Genomic DNA, 17,767 nt, shown 5'->3' on the forward strand with positions numbered 1-17,767 from the left:
CAGGAGCTGACACCAGCGACACGGACTCGTCCTCTGATGGGAGCTCCCTTGTGGTGGCGGCAACATCTGTGCCCCCCGCATCTACAGGTACAGCCGCTACCCCCCTACCAGCACCGCCCTCCCAGCAGCCCCTCAGCCTTTGCCCCGTGCCCGCTCACCCAGGAGGGTGGGCATCACCTTCGCCCCAGGCACCTCAGCCCCTGCCCCAGTCACCCCTGCTGCCCTCAGTGAGGAGGCCATTGACCTCCTCAGGTCCCTCACTGTTGGGCAGTCTACCATTTTGAATGCCATCCAGGGTGTAGAAAGGCAGTTGCAACAAACAAATGCATTCCTGGAGGGCATTCATTTTGGTCAGGCGGCCCTTCAGCGAGCTTTTCAGACTCTGGCCTCAGCACTGATGGCAGCCATTGTCCCTGTCTCTAGCCTCCCCCCTCCAACTTCCTCCACCCAGACCAAATCCCCTGTACCCCAGCCTATCCCAAGCACACCTTCAGACCAGCATGCACACACCTCAACACACAAGGGAATGTCTGGCAAACATAAGCACCACATATCCCACAGGCACTCACGCAAGCATCACACACATGCAGACACACCAACATCCACTGCCTCCACTGTGTCTCCCTCCTCCTCATCTCCCTCCTCCCTCCCAGTCTCATCTACACTCACACCTGCATGCACTACATCTACTGCCACTACTGCCATCACCAGCACACCCACCACCACACCCCACTCACGTGCAGTCACTACCCCCACTACCATTCACACGTCCCCTGTGTCCTCTCCCAGTGTGTCTGTGATGCCACCTCCCAAGGTACACAAAAGCAGGCACACACCCACCCACAAGCCATCCACCTCACGACAGCCTCCAGTGCATGCACCTTCACCCAAATTCACCAAACGAACACCTCCTACAACCACAACCTGTTCCTCCACTCCCAAACCCCCTCCAGCTACCCGTCCCAGTGTCTCCAAGAAACTTTTCCTGTCCAACCTTGACCTCTTTCCCACACCTCCCCCACCCCGTCCGTCTCCTAGGGCCCGATTCTCCAGGTCCCAACCTAGCACCTCTGCCACAACATCTCTGGGACCAGTGGTGCCTGTAGTCACCGGAATCTGGAGTGCACCGGCCACCAGGGCAGCCAGTGTGGCACGGAGCCACAGCACGGACAGTCCCCTACCTGTCAAGCATCAAAAGTTGGCCAGTGCCCGGCGGGAGAGGGGGAAGACTCCAGCCACCAAAGCCGCTCCTAGGGGTCCCGGTGGGAGTGTGGAGTCAGCTGCGACACCTTCCAAGGTGGGAAAGGGCCACAAGAAAGTAGGAAAGTCTGGGAAGAGCAGCACGGCAGAGGAGACCGCCATCATCCCCGCTGCCCAGGACGCCACCACCATCATCCCCGCTGCACAGGAGGCCACAGCCATCATCCCTGCTGCCCAGGAGGCCACAGCCATCATCCCTGCTGCCCAGGAGGCCACAGCCATCATCCCCGCTGCCCAGGAGGCCACAGCCATCATCCCCGCTGGGACAGAGAGGACCGCCAGCACAGGCCCCGCTGGGACAGAGAGGACCGCCAGCACAAGCCCTGCTGGGACAGACAGGACCGCCACCACAAGCCCCGCTGGGACAGAGAGGACCGCCAGCAGCTGAGTCACTGCAAAGGAGCCCGCAACCTCAAGCACTGCTGAACAGGGCACCGCCACCTCAAGCACCGCTGAACAGGGCACCGCCGCTTAAAAGCACCGCTGAACAGGGCACCGCCACTTAAAAGCACCGCTGAACAGGGCACCGCCGCTCCAAGCACCGCTGAACAGGGCACCGCCGCTCCAAGCACCGCTGAACAGGGCACCGCCGCTCCAAGCACCGCTGCACAGGGCACCGCCGCTACAAGCACCGCTGAACAGGGCACTGCCGCTACAAGCACCGCTGAACAGGGCACCGCCGCCACAAGCACCGCTGGCCCAGGAGCACCAAGGGCACTGATGCTACTGAGTCCATCACGAGCAGGATGAAGCACTCTGGCCACAGAGCCCCCTCCATAACCAGTGGAGAGATACATCCACTACCTCTGTCCTTAGCACTCTCTGTAGAGACTTGAGAGACTGTGGCTTTGCACTCCCCAGGATTGAACAGTGGGCATGTGGCCCCCTCGTGGATTTGGTGTTGTGCACTCAACCGGCTAAGGTGCCCCCCTTTCCCTCCCCCTGAGGTGCCTGTTTTCTTGCTCTCTGATGCCCCTGCAGTGTTCTCTCCGTCATGGTCGGGGACTTGTGTGGGCCTCGCCCATACCGTGTGGGCCCAGTGTTCCACGGACTTCATTGGAGTACTACCTGGACTACTAAGCTTAGTGTATATATTTGTTAATAGTGTATATATATTTTTGCGTACTTGATTTTAATATATTACAATGGTTACACTCATTTCCTTTTGTCTTTGCATTCTTCCGGGGGGAGTTTGGGGGGTGTAACTATAATGTGTAAATATGTATTAGTGTGTGTGTTGTAGTGGGGGTGGGGGTGTTGTGTGTTTGTGTCCCTGATTTTTCCCTCCCCCCTCCCCTGTGTCGTAGGTGCAGTACTCACCGTGGTCTTTGCCGCCGGCGTTCGTGCTCCTGGAAGAGGAGCAAGAAGATGAGGGCTGGCAGGATGTGCAGCTGTGGTTCCATGGTGTCCGGATTCCTGGTGGGGTGTGTAGAGGTGAGCGTTTTCCCTTCGAAGTCCTGTTTCCGCCGTGTTTTTGTCCGCAGTGAATCCGCCCCGGAAAAGGTGGCGGATTGGTAGGTTGTGATACTGTGGGTGGTACTTTGTCTTCCGCCTGTCTGTTGGCGGTGACCGCCAAGCTGTTTGTCTGTACCGCCGTGGCGGTCAGAGTGTTAAAGTAGCTGTCTTTGTTGGCGGTTTCTGCCACGGTCGTAATTCCAATTTTTTTACCGCCGGCCTGTTGGCGGTCTTACCACCACCTTAACACCGTCCGCCAGGGTTGTAATGACCACCTAAGTCTGAAAACTCCACTTTAAGAAAGTTGGCATTTTCTTACTGCAACCATTCTGCTCCTCTATCGATCTCTGAATACATGTCTGAGGTGGATGACAGCTGCGCTTTGGCACTCCCTCTAGACATTCACACACAAAGAGAGCTTCGGTGTGACATTTGCATCCTGATAACCCATCAACAGGCTGATGGGTCTTCCTGGGCTAGATGGGTGGGAGGAGCTGACATATCTGAAAAGGGCTGTGCATCTCCTCACACAAAGGCCTGCATACCCCCCATCATGTGTCTGGAACCAGGAAAGGAAGGACACAGTCCTTGTGATCTTCAAAGGCCTCGTAGAAGATTCTCCCATTTCAGAGGCACATTGGGTATAACTGCTGTACTTTAAATGAAAATATAGACGTGCAGGTACTCTCAATTAAGAGTACCTGTTTGCTTCCAAGAAGTGCCGGTACTCATTTATTGTAATGTATTGCAGCAGTGCAGAGAAGTGCAGATAATCTCTCCTTAAAATGAAAGAAGTGAAGGTACTCAGTATTGGACAGTTTCTGCCAATTTATAGCACTTGGTATAAGTATTGGGCCCCAGCCCTCACCAAATCAGAACTCTACTGGAACCAAAGACATTCTGCCAGTAAGAAGGACTGCTGTGCTGCCAGGAAGGACTGCCACTCTGCAACTACATTGCTATGTTTGCATACTGCTTGCTGTGTGATGTGCTGTGCTGTAGGAGGGACTGCTGATTTGCCGCTTGTTTTGCTGTGCTGGCCTGCTGCTTCTGGCCTGGAGTGCAAGAGACTGAACTCCTCTACATCCTTGCAACTAAAGTTCTCCAAAGGCTTGTTGGCTTGCCCCTTGTTTTATAAATGTCTCAAGGCCATCAAAGAGTTTGCTCCGCTTCCGTGCACTGCAACTGAGGCCCGTCCTGAGAGAACCTGTGCCCCACTTCGTGAGGATCAAGATCACTGTGGTTGGGAAACTCAGCACTGCCTGATTGTCAGATGGAATCAGCCCGCCGTGTACTTCGCATCAGATGACAGGTTAATTTAGGGTGTGTATCTGATTTACCCTGACTATGATTGTGGTCCCTACTTGGACAGGGTGCATACCGCTGACAACAAGAGACCCAATTTCTAACACTGATGATCAGTGGTGAGGATAGGACTGGTATTTGTGCAGTGTGTTGGAAAGGTGGTTCCTGGTTGGCTAGGGTAGGTACCTCAGCAAGGCAGGGGCCACCACGCTAGTTAGGGCAAGAAAGCTGCACACCCAAGATAACCCCTGCTCACTCCCTTGGTAGCTTGGCAGAGTAGCCAGGCTTATCCAAGAGGCAATGTTTAAAGCGTATGTATAACACATCCAATACACGTGAAACAATAAATACTCCACAACAATTTATATAAAACAAAACTGTATTGCACAAACATAAATCATCACTACACCAAAAACAACATGTATCAGTAATATCTTGCTATACGAGCAGTTATCAGAACATCACACAGGTCACTAGTACTCTGCGAAAGCGAGCAGTAGTCGGGTAAACACCATTATATATGCACATACTATAAAAGATCCTCATGTTGCTTTTGTCAGCTAAAACATTACCCACCCTCCCACCTTATTCCGGCACATCCTGCAAATATGCTTGTCACCCCAACCTGGTAGCACAACATGTAACTGAAAGAAAATCCAGGGGAAAACCAGAGGGTGAAAAGGAACACAAGGGTAAACTGTAGGCTATCGAAAAAACAACAGTGGGGGGGCAGAAAAATGGGATATTCGGAGTATAACTCCTGGTCCCGTGTGTAAAGTTCCCACTAGACAGTCATTCATATAAAGATTACACACGGTTCCATATAGAAATATGGGTTTCTTTCAGATAGAGACATCTAGACCAATTTGAATCAATAGTCTCTGATTCCCATTGGCATCTTCTCCCAACTTTTTTCAATTGCCATTTTAAATTTTTCAATTCTCCCTGATTGGAATTTTTGCTTTTTACTCTAAATCATGTCTCTGGTTGGTGGTTCTGCTGGCCAAACCAAGGGTTACACTGTGGCCAAGCTCAAGGATTTCTGTGAGGATTTTGAGCTTCCTGTAAAGAGCAGCACCAAGAAGTTGAAGCTGCAGAAGGCACTGCAAGTCTATTCAGAAACCCATATTGCATTGCACAAAATCTCATAGGAGAGTGAGGCTGGGGAATAGCTGAATGTGGAGGATGCTTTGGACCAGGGGCTGAGAGGAAGCCTTGCGCTGCTGTCTGTGGGGAGGAGAGCAACTTACTCCCAGGAATGAGGGCCCCTTCCAGGGCAGGGAGCAGTGTGTCATCCAAAGGCCTGTGCCAGGAGGAGCTGAAGGACGGGCAGGAGGAGAGAAAGTTTAAATTGGAACTGGCTAAGCTCAAACTGGAGAAAGAAAAGGCATTGGAGGAGAAAAGGCTGGCCAAGGAGATAAAGGCGAGCCAAAAGAGATTGGCTATGGAGGAGAAAAAGATGATGTTGGCTTAAGAGTTGTTCCTGAGAGAGCTGGACATCAAGGCCAGACAGGTGGAGTCCAGCAGTGATGGTCTCAGCAATTTTTCTGTGCACTCTGACAGGAGGGTCCACATACACAAGGGTCTGGTGTCTGTTTTTGTGTGGGAGACAACTTAAACATGTAGTTTGAGGCCTACGAAATAGCTCTGCAAATGGACAAGGTCCCTGAAGCAGATTGGGGAATCTAGTTTTATGGAGACATATCCCTTGTGAGGGAAGAGACACTCTGATGGTCCAAGAAGGAAGTGACAGAATGAGGTATCCCCCGCCCCGAAGTAGACCCTAATCAGAAAGCTTGGTTTGACCCCAGCGAAATATATACAAAGATTCCTGGATAGTCAGAAGATCAGAAAGTTTGGTATGACCCCAGAGAAATCCAGACAAACAATTCAGGGACAATCAGATTTCCCAAAAGACCTGGGTGGATTGTGCGTATTCTTTTTGCAAGGCACTGGATGGTTGGGTAAAGGGCAGTGAGGGAAAAGATTACCAGAGGTTGTACAATTTGTTTGGCACAGATCACCTGTTCAGTCTTTGTTTTCCAGATCTATGTCAACACCTGGTTGACAGCAAGCTCACTGACTCCAGAGAGCTTGCCAAGGAAGCGGACTGCTGGGTTATCATCTGGGTCCCCAAGAAGGTGCCAGGGTTGAATCATGTCAAGGGTGGGCAGGGTCCTCACCGGAAGAAAGACAGGGCAAAAAGAGTAAGGAGCTCTCTAGAGGGCCCCAAACTAGTTCCGTGGGGCAGAGTGCACTTCCCCCTCTGTGAAAAAGAAGTGGTTCTCTGAGAACAAGTCTGCAGGGAAGACTACTGTGAAGTGCTATGAGTGTCAACAGGAAGGGCACTACAAGGGAAATGCTAAGTATCCCATGCGGGCACAGCCCCCCACTAATGGGCAGTCACCGGGGCTGTCTGGTGTAGCTCTTGCGGAGGAGATGTCTCTAGTTAGCGCTGGGGAGAGTGTACAATTAACCTTAGTGTTCCTGGGTGACGGAAAGATGGTACTTAGAGCCCACATGCCTGACAATACTAGAAAGTACAGTCAGTAGCTGTCCATCAGTGGACAGAGGGTGGAGGCTTTGAGAGACACAGGAGCCAGCATGACAACCGTCAAGTGTCATTTGGTGTCTTTAGAGCAGGTAGTCCCTATCACGTTCCAACAAGTTGTTGCTGCTGACAACCATGAGAGCCACTTCCCAGTGGCTATGCTCCCTTTGAGTGTGTGTGTGGGGGGGTCTCATGTCTGCTGAAGGTAGCTGTGAGTCCATCCATGCCTGTGGATTGTCTGCTGGGCAACCAGCTGGAGCACATCATCTAGAAAGAGGTGAAGCTTAGGTCACACTTGGAGATGATGAAGTTACCTGAATGGGTGTGCCTGACCACACGGTCTATGGCAGCTCAAGAAGGTGGTTGAAAGGATCTGGCTGTATGGCCCAGGGTCCTGCCAAGAAGAGAATGGGCAAGGGGCAAGTGAAACCTGCGCCTAAGATTCCCACAGTCTGGCAGGAGGCTGACCCTGAGGGTGACGCCCCAGTACCTACAGTGGAGGAGGAAGCCAAATTGGGGACCGTACCTGAACTGTGCTGCTGTCAGGAAGAAGATGTTCCCACCAGGGAGAGTTCTGCAAGGCATGGGGAGAGTGCCCTACTCATTTGAGTCTTCAGCAGCAGGCTGAGGCCCAGGAAGCTGGTGACGCCCCTGGCAAGCACCTGATTTACTGGGAGAATGATCTCTTGTATATTGAGCCTAAGGATCCTGAGCCTGATGCAACTTGTGTTGTTGGTGGTCCACCAGTGTGATAGGTCCTTTCTATTGGGCCTGGCCCATAATGTGCCACTGATGGGTCCTTTGGTGCAAGACAAGACCTTTGGCAGGCTTGTCATCCACTTTTACTGGCCTCAAATGAAGCAGGCCTGAGCTTCATACTGTAGGGCCTTTGAGACTTACCAGGTGAGTGGCAAGTCAGGGGGGAAGTGCAAGGGCCCCTACAACATCTACCTGTCTTTAGAACCCCCTTTGAGCAGGTTGGCATCAACATTGTGGGGCCTCTGGATCACAAGACAGCCATGGGCCACAGATTTGTTCTGGTCTTGGTGGACCACACCAACCAGTACCCTGAGGCTTTCCCTCTGAAGACAGTGTCTGCACCCTTCATGGTTAGGGCACTGATGGGGATCTTTACCCTTGTGGGTTTCTCCAACAAGGTGGGATCTCACAGAGGTACCAACTTCATGTCCAATTACATGAATACCGTGTGGAAGGAATGTGGGGTAACATTAAAATTCTGTTCTCCTTACTACTCTCAAACCAACAGGTTGGTGGAAAGATTCAACCAAACCCTCAAAAGCATGATTCTGGGCATATCTGAACTCGAGAGTGTAAGTGGGACTTCCTCCTGCCATTCCTTTTGTTCGCCTACATGGTGGTACCGCAGAAGGGGGTTGGCCACAGCCCCTTTGAACTTCTGTATGAGCACCCTATCAGAGGGACTGTCATTGGTGAAGGAGGGCTGGAAGCAAACCCACGGAGAGCCCCACAGGATGTGGTCAGCTACATGCTTGCCCTCTGCAACCAGACGGCGTGCTTCAGGAAGCTCGCCCAAGATAGCCTAGAAGCCAACCAGGAGGACATGAAACGTTGGTACGATCAGAATGCCAGTTTGGTTGAGTCCTGGCCAAAAAATGTGGGTTGTGGAGCCCCATGATCTCCAAGACCGCTGGTCTGGGCCCTATGAGGACAAGGAGCGTAAGAGCAATGTCACCTACCTGGTGGACCTCAAAACTCCTAGGAACCCCTTGAGAGTTCTACATGAGAACCACCTCAAGCCCCAATTTGAGAGGTCTGAGCTTACCATGCTCTTGGTAACTGCTGAAGGGGTGGAAAAGGAGAGTGAACCTCTGCCCAACCTATCTTCCAAAGAGCAGCATGGGTCAGTGGAGGATGTTAGCCTCTCCCCTACACTGACCCTAGATCAAAAGAGAGACTGCCGCCAGTGGTGGCAGCTTGCCTTTCTATTCTCACTGACCCCAGGGCTCACTACATGGTGCACTGTTGATATTGACAGTCCACCTATGATGGATAAAATTTATTGGTTGTCTGGCAAAATGAAGGCTAGGATTTAGGAGGAGGTCTCCAAGATGTTGGCACTTGGTGCAGTCCAGTGGTACTGGTCCCAACACTGCCCGCCAGGTGTCACACCTGAACTCCAATTCTGTGTGGGCTACCATGGGCTCAATGCAGTCACAGACTGACGCTCATCCCATCCCAAGAGTGGATGAGCTCAAAGGTCGGCTTGGAGAAGCTAAGTTCCTCAGAAGGTTTGACCTAGCGTCTGGGTACTGGCAGCTTGCTTTGACCAATGGGGCAAAAGAGAGATCAGAAGGGCACTTCCAGTTCCAGGTCATGCCTTTTGGTTTAAATAATGCAACTGCCACCTTCCAGAGGTTGGTAAATCAGATCCTCACAAGACTGGATAACTTCAGGCCCACCTCCCTAGAATACATTGCCGTTTTCAGTTCCAGATGGGAGAACAACTTGTACCACCTGAGGGGAAGTGCTTCAGGCTCCGCAAAGGGCAGGCCTGGCTATCAATGCCAGTAAGTGCCAGATCTGGCAGGGTTCTTTGGTATACTTGGGACACCAAGCATGGGGTGGCAAGGTGCAGCCCTTGCAACACAAAATTTACACTATTCTGGCTTAGGACCCCCCAAGACCCAGACATAAGTGAGAACCTTCTTAGGCCTCACTGGATATTACAGAAGATTAATCAAGGGGTATGGCACCATTGTTGACCCCTCGACAGAGCTGACTTCCAAAAAGCAGCCACGTCAGGTGATCTAGACAAAGGCGTGCCGGAAAGCTTTTCATGCCCTGAAGGATGCCATGTGCATGGCACCCGTGCTCAAGGCCCCTGATTTCACACAAAGAGTTTGTTGTTCAGACAGACGTTTCAGAGCAGAGGCCATGCTGTTACAGCTAAACGAAGAGGGCCTGGACCAACCTGCTGCTTTTATCAGTAGGAAACAGAGCTGGAGTACAATTGAAAGGGAAGCCTTTGCCATGGGCACTGAAGAAGCTGAGGCCATACCTGTTTGGCATTCACTTCTGGGTTCAGACAGACCACAGGCCCCTCATATGGTTAATGCAGATGAGAAGCGAGAATCTCAAACTGTTGAGGTCCCTACGGGGAACGAACTTTACGGTAGAACACCACCCTAGAGCATACCACGCCAGTGCTGATGGTCTCTCCAGGTTTTTCTACCTTAGTGAAGAGAACTCCCAAGGTTTTGGGTAGCACGCCCCACTTTCAGCTGGAAAGAACACGTTAGACCTGGTATCCTTGGCGTTGATTCCCATAGCCTTTTGCCATCTGACTTCCTGTTTTTCTGACTTAATTTTTGCAGGTTTTAGGATTCTGAGTGCCTTACCACTCTTTAACAGTGCTAAAGTGGAGGTGGTCTGTAACCTAAACATGGAAGCATTGGTTTGTTCCCAGTTAGCATATTTCATTTACTTGTAAGCCACTGGTAAAGTGCATTATATGTGCCCAGTGCTTGTAATGTAAATGCTGTAGTGGGCCTACAGCACTGTTTGTGCTTCCCTCTACAGTAGCCCCTCAGACATGTATCAGGCCTGCCCCTACAGTGCCTGTGTGTGCAGTTTTAAACTGCCAGTTCGACCTGGCAACTGTAACCACTTGCCAGGCCCAAACCTTCCTTTTTATTACATATAAGCCAGCCCTACGATAGGCCTCGGCTAGCTTAAAGGGCAGAGTGCAGTGTATTTAAAACTTTAGACATGTACTTTTAATTCTAACATGTCCAGGTAGTGAAAAACTGCTAAATTTGTTTTCACTGCTGAAAGGCCTATCACTCCCATAGGTTAACATTGGGATTACCTGAAGCATCCTTTAAGTGAAACTTTCAATTGGGAAAGATAGAAATATGAAGTTTGGTGTCCCTGGACTCTGAATTGAAAATCACGACTTATGGTGAAGTCGGAATTTAAATTGTAAGACTGAAAATGCAACTTTTAGAAAGTTGGCTTTTTCTTACTGTAACCATTCTCTGCCTTTGCCTGTCTTTGAATACATGGCTGGAGTGGATGTCAGCTGGGTTTTGTGCATTCTCTCGAGACAGTCACAGACAAAGGAAGCTTGGGTGTGACATTTGTATCCTGATGGCCCATCACCATGCTGATGGGTCTTCCTGGGCTAGATGGGTGGGAGGAGCTGACACATTTGAAAAGGGCTGTGCATATCCTCACACAAAAGCCTCCATACCCCCTTCAAGTGTCTGGAGCTAGGGAAGGAAGGGCAGGGTCCTTGTGATCTTCAAAGGCCTCGTTGAAGTTTCCTCCACTTCAAAGGCACATTAAGTATAACTGCAGTACTTTATATGGAAATATAGAAGTGCAGGTACTCTCTCTTTAGAGTACCTGTTTGCTCCTGAGAAGTGCCAGTACCCTTTTATTGTAATGTATTGCAGCAGTGCTGAGAAGAGCAGGTACCCTCTCCTTACAATTTACTTAGTGAAGGTACTCAGTACCAGACAGTACCTGCCAATTTAAAGCAGTAGATATAAGTATTGGACCTCAGCCCCCACCAAATCAAAACTCTCCTGGAACCAAGGACATTCCACTAGGAAGAAGGACTGCTGTACTGCCAGAAAGGACCGCCACTCTGCAACTGCATTGCTGTGTTTGCCTACTGATTGCTGTGTGCTGTGCTGTAGGAGGGACTGCCGATTTGCCACTTGCTTTGCTATGTTGGCCTGCTGATTTTGGCCTGGAGTGCGGAGGACTGAACTCCCTCTGAACATCCTTGCAACTAAAGTTGTCTGATGGGCCTTCCTCGGCTAGATGGGTAGGAGGAGCTGACACTTATACCTGAATCGGACCTTGTCTCTCCTTACACAGAGTACACAGGGACCTTGTGATTTTCAAAGGCCTCTTTAACATTTCCCCAACTTCAAAGGCACATTTGGGTATTAGTACTGGACCCAAACCCCACCAAATCAGAACTCTACTGGAACCAAGGACATTCTGCCAGGAAGAAGGACTGTTATGTTGCCAGGAGGGACTGCCACTCTGCATTACTGTGTTGGCCTGCTGCTTGCTGTGTGCTGTGTGGTACAAGTGACTGCCACTTTGCCATTTGCTTTGCCATGTTGGCCTGCTGCTTCTGGTCTGGAGTGAGAGGGCCTACTCGCTCTATTCATCCTTGTAACTAAGGTTCTCCAAAGGCTTGTTGGCCTGCCCCATGTTCTCAAAGTCTCAGGGTATTCATAGACTTTGCTACGCTTTTCCCTGCACTATGACCTACTCCCGTCCTGAGAGAACCAGTGCTCCACTTTGTGAGGATCACGATCACCCTGGTTGGGAAAGTCCACACTACCCGATTATCATCTTGGCTCTGCACGCCGTGTACTTCTCATCAGATGACACTTTTCTTCAGTTACCAAGTGCAGTGGCACTCTCGAGGCTGAAATTGTTGGGCACTCTGGTCCTGAGGTGTCCTCTTAAGGATCTTTTCACACTAATATCTGGGGGGCGGGGGGCACTAGCCCTCTGACCTGTGGCACCTGCACAGGCTAATGTTTGCCTGCTGGGATCTTACTAATGAAACCCTGTCCCGAGGGATTGTGTTAAATGTATGCACAAACAATTTCTAAACACTCCTATCGTGAAGCACAGTGTACTTACTGCATATATCTTAACCAATTCTCATAACTTAAGTACTGATTGGATTTTATTGCTTTGGTCTTTCTTGTTTTACTTAGCTAAATAGTCTCTATTTTCTAAACTGGTGTGGAGTCTTTTTGTGTTGTTTTTTACTGTGTTACTATAATTAAGTGTTGCACAAATACACATTGCTTCTTAAGTTGTCTGACTGCTCTGTACCAAACTACCAGAGATTGAGCACAGGTTAATTAACGGTGTGTATCTAAGTTACCTTGAATAGGATTGTGGCCCCTACTTGCATACCAATGCCAGCTATGGTTAACTTAGGGTGTGTATCTGAATCACTCTGACTAGAATTATGGTCCCTACTTGCGTACCACTGCCAACTAGAGACCCAGGGCCAGATGTATGAAACGAAATTGCATTCTCAAACGGTGCGAATCGCTAAAATTGGCCGTTTGCGAATGCAAAACGTGGTCTGCGATGCATGAAAGGCATTCGCAGACCAAAAATAAGGAATCGCAAAAATAGCGTTTTTTTGCGTTGCGACCTGGTTTTGCATGTTGCATTTTGCGTCTCACAATTTGCGACATGTAATACCGAATCGCAATTAGCGATTCGGTATTTCAAGTCGGAAATTGCGAGACGCAGCATGCGACACGCAAAACCAAGTCGCAATTTGATGCATCAAAAAATCGCAAATAGCGATTTTTTGCAGAATGGCCTTTTGCACATGCAAAATACCACTAGGTGAAACCAGGTGGTAACCAGGTGCAACCTATATAAAGAGGCCCAGAATGCCTCAGGCTCTTTTCCACAATGGCTGCACTCTACGTCATTGCGAGGAGAAATAGGATCTTGGCAGGTTTGAGGAGAAGGAGGAGGAGACAGGAGCGCATTTTCAGAGTGCGCATTACCCTTTTTGAACAGACTGAGGAGGACATGTTTGAGAAGTCCAGGTTAACCTCAGCCATGAAACTTGACCTGATAGCTGAGCTACAACCCATACTGCAGCGCACAACACACAGGACCAATAGCATACCCACCCATGTGCAGGTATTATGCTCCCTGCACCTACTTGCCTCAGGGAGCTATCAAGGGGTGATAGCAGCAGCTGGAGGAGTATCACAGAGTGCCCTCCCTAGATTTTTCAATGCATTTATCAATGCCATGCTGAGTAGGATACACCAGTACATCAGATTCCCCCACACCCCACAGTAAATACAGCAGACAAAAATAGATTTCTACCAGATAGCACAGTTCCCCCACGTCCTAGGTGCCATAGATGGCACACATGTTGCAATCTGTCCACCATCGGCCACAGAGTATGTGTACCGCAACCGTAAATACCAACATTCCATGAATATACAGGTGATATGCAATGCCTCCTATATCATAACTGATGTTGTGGCCAGGTACCCAGGGAGCACACATGATTCATACATCTTTCGTCACAGCAGGATTCACACAAGACTGCTAGCTGGGGAGTTTGGTGAAGGATATCTACTAGGTATTGTCCCTCTGTACACTGGCGCATTGATGGCGTTGTGACGTCAGATGGCTCACTTACTCATCATACCCTCTGTTCCTTCCAAGAGACAGTGCCTACGCAGTGCGCACCTACATGATGACACCCTACCTCAATCCTACAACACCTGCAGAACGGAGATACAATGCAGCACACAGGGCAACCCGCAATGTGGTGGAGCGCACCTTTGGGCTGCTGAAGAGTCACTTCCGGTGCCTCCACAAAAGTGGAGGGGCACTACAGTACAGCCCGGAGACGACATGTAGAATAGTGGCTACTTGTGCGATCTTGCACAATATACCTACCACCAGGGGCATACATGTGGAAATATCTGATTCAGACTCCGATGAGAGGATGATGATCCCATACCACCCTACAGCCAGCAGACAGGACCAGTGCAGCAGAGGGCAGGCAAAGGCGTGCTGACATCACGCACAACCATTTCAGATGTAAGTAATAACAACACAACTCCACTGACATGTGTACTTGTAGTTGGAATATTTATTACCTTAACGTCAGGTAACATAAGTTTCACTAGCAGCAAAACTAAGATTATGTAACTTAAAAAAAAAAGCAGATAACAGTATCTCACTATTCAATCATAGTTTACTGTATCACACAATGAGAAAACAGTCCCCTGTGGCCATTACTGTCACTTTCTATGGCCACGCAAGCCACTCGAGTGCGCAGTGGCCTCACTGGCACCTCTGTTTTCGGCCTCAGTGGCAGTGCTGTGCCTCACACTGCATTGCCTAGCATCAGTGGTGGGCACTGCTACGCTGCTGAGGCTAGATCTGTCCTCAGTATTCCCCAGTCCCAGTTCACTGGGTGTGGCGGAGCGGTTACCCAGCATATTGTCAAGCACATTTGTGATCTGCACCAGTCCCTGTGCCACATCCCTACTGCTGTGCGCTGCCTCCACCTGTGCGGCCACAGCACGCCGTGATATGAGGGCTGTTGAAGTTGCAAGGCGATTGACCGAGCGACAGAAACCACCAAACATCCCCATAAAACGCCTCTCCTGCCTGCGGTGGCTGACTGTCGTGCTGCAGCTCTGTACACAGTTCCCTCACTGCACTTGTCATCTCCCTAAGGTTCTCAGAAGCTTGGATCTGTCCCGCATGCAGTTTTGTGAGGTTGGAATTGAGGCACTCCAACTGCTGATGCAGCCCCCCGTGTTGGAATTGTGTGCCTGCATCTGCCTATGTAAAGCTGATATTTTCCTGTTTTGCAGGCGCTGCTGTTTCAACATAGCAGATTCCAGGCCACCGAAGACTGATGTCCCCTCTTCTGCTTCAATATGCTTTGCGCCTGCATACGTAGGCCTCCTGCGGGTGTTGTGCTATGCTGGGGCTGGGACTCCTGCATAACAGTGCATCTGCCATCTGGGGAAGGTGTGTGGCCGTCATCCCGCATGTTGTCAGAGTCCTGGCTCAATTCGGGTAGCGGTACAGCCCTAGCCCTGCGTCTGATAGACGCTATATTCTGTGACTCACTGGTGTTTGAGTCAGATGCAGAGTGGGTTTCAGTATCCCCCACAACGGCACTTGCAGATGCTGCTGGACCTGGGCCACCTGCAACGACAATGTGCAGCATGCCAGTTATGTATGTATCACCAAAGGTCACACAATGGTAATAAATGTACAGTTACATCATATCACTATGTTGTGGGTGTTGTGTTCTTCTAGGTGTCGCTCGGCCTAATTACATTCTATGTGCTACTTTCAGCTCTGGGTTGTGGACTACCACTCTCATAAGGCATTGTTGTGCCGCTTCTAAGATGTGGAATGGACTACTTCTCACAATGCTTTGCACTACTTGCTAAGTCCTAAGGGGCATTTGTACATACACATATGGGGTTACATTTCAATATTGCACTTACCTTTACTGGTGCTTGGTGTGCCGGATGTGTCGATGTCAGTGACCCCACTGACAGCTTCTGGGAGGAGTGTCGACTCCACCAGGTCTTCCATCGGGGTGGAGAGTGGCCCAGTGGGTGGTCCGCCTCCTGTGCTCCTTGCCTCCTGCAGTCGTCTTGCCACCCTCTCCGTGGCACGGGAACGCAGGTCGTACCACCTCTTTTTTATCTCCTCCACAGAGCGCTGCGCAACTCCCACAGCGCATATTTTTGTCTGAATGTCTGCCCAGAGTCGGCGCTTTCACTCTCAGGGACCTGGAGTGAGCTTTTTCCAAACAGACGGTCATGGCTCCTCACCACCTCCTCAGTGAGCACCTCCAGTTCCTGCTCACTAAACTTGAGTTTCCTTTTCCTCTCTCCCTTCTCCTTTCCCTGTGCAGAGGTGTCCATGGTGGTTGTGCAGTCCTGCCTTGTTCACAGACTTGCTCACTGTGGCTGGGCTGTCTCTCTCTCAGTGCTCCTTTGGGTGTGGCACCTGCAAGCTGCCTGGGATGACTCACTTCCTGCTTGTGATGTCATCAGGCTCTGCCAGGTGTGCGTTCTCGCAATTTGTGATTTTCAATTACCGAATCGCAAATTGCGTTCTTGCAAATTGCAATTCAGTATTTGGGCCTCGCAAACCACAAATAGCGATTTTTAAGAAATCGCTAATTCCGATTCGCAAATATGTTACATCGAATATTGCGACTTGGAAATAGCGATTTCTTAAAAATCGATATTTGCGATTCGCAAACGCCTTTCTTGATGCATCTGGCCCCCAGTTTCTAACAGTGCTGCTCAGAAGAACCCAAAATGAACTGGCAACAAGTGGGTCTCCAGATATCATCTTCAAACGGCACTGACTGGCTTACCATTATCACGGCACAGAGGAGACTTATAAACACAGCATAAGTGTAAAAGAAGGTATAGGAGCAAATTTGGGATATTGGCAGCATTTCCTCAGCAGTTGATTGGGCATCAATGTGAATGCTTGCGCTAGGCCTTTATCGCTTCCTGAACACTCCACTGTGCTGCACATGAGCCTCGTGTGTACTTCGTGCTGAGCCGGCAGCCTCTGATTCAGCCGCTTTCAGTGCGCGACATTCCCTCACAGCCACTGACTCAGCATAATCCAGTGTGCTTTGCACTGCTATCTAAACCTGTTGCTGCAAGTGCTGGTGCCAGGCAACCTGAAAACACTGTGTTTATGATGTACTGCTTACTACTTGGCTTCTTATTAGGCAAGGATTTCTCCAGCGTTATTAGTACATATGACTTCATTGGTTTTCAAGTTCATCAACCTAGACCTCATATCTGAAGCATGCAATGCTGACCTCATTACTATTGCTGTTTCCCATTACCAAAAACCCAAGAGGTGTTGGCTCAGTTGGCTAGCGCCAAAGCTTTTTCATGCATGCACTTGAGAGCAGCATACCATTAGAAGCTGGCAGAGTAGTCACACTCTCATATGACGTTCAACACACCTTTTGGGGCCTTCAGATTTCTACAGATGCCATTTGGCTTGGCCTTGGTGGCCTCTGTATTTCAAAAACATATGTTTCGGTTGTTTGGAGAGTTAAAGAATGTCCTTGCTTATCAAGATGATATTCTCATCTTTTCTAAAGACATGAAAGAGCATTTGTGTGGTTTGGGTGACTTGTTATGTTTCTGAGAGAAATATGGTTTTACAGGCAAGAGAGAAAAGTGTAAGTTCTTAGTTGAGGGTTTAGTTTATCTGGGTCATCACATTTCTGGAGCAGGAATCAAGTCCAAAACTGATTTGGTGGATGCTATTAAGAATAGTCCCAGACCTGAGAACAAATATATTCTTTAGGGCTCTGTGAGTTCTACTCACAGTTCATTGACAATTTTGCACTTCAGACAGAAGTTGTTACGGATGGGTGAGCACTTTGTATGGGAAAATGATGACATGGAGATGTTTAAGGATCTGAAAGAATTTGTCGTGAGGGCACCAGTGCTGCATGCCTTCAAAGATGATGTGCAGTCCTTAGTTATGGTGGATATAAGTGTGGCGGGCCTTGATGCCATTCTTACTTATTTAGTTGAGAGCAAGAAATCCACTATTGCCTTTGCCTTTATATGCTTGTCCTCAACAGAGTGCAATCACAACACAACC

General features: G+C 49.7%; 1 long non-coding RNA gene across 1 annotated transcript in view; it reads left to right on the forward strand.

The window, feature by feature from the left end:
• The window catches only part of LOC138245841 (uncharacterized), a 51,483-nt gene extending 36,438 nt beyond the window's left edge, over positions 1–15,045 (forward strand). Inside the window, exon 3 of the long non-coding RNA XR_011194175.1 lies at positions 14,968–15,045. This is a non-coding gene — a long non-coding RNA (uncharacterized lncRNA). The remainder of the gene's footprint in view (positions 1–14,967) is intronic.
• Positions 15,046–17,767: the final 2,722 nt, after the last annotated feature.

Source organism: Pleurodeles waltl, chromosome 7, assembly GCF_031143425.1.
Source record: "Pleurodeles waltl isolate 20211129_DDA chromosome 7, aPleWal1.hap1.20221129, whole genome shotgun sequence".
Classification (NCBI taxonomy): domain Eukaryota; kingdom Metazoa; phylum Chordata; class Amphibia; order Caudata; family Salamandridae; genus Pleurodeles; species Pleurodeles waltl.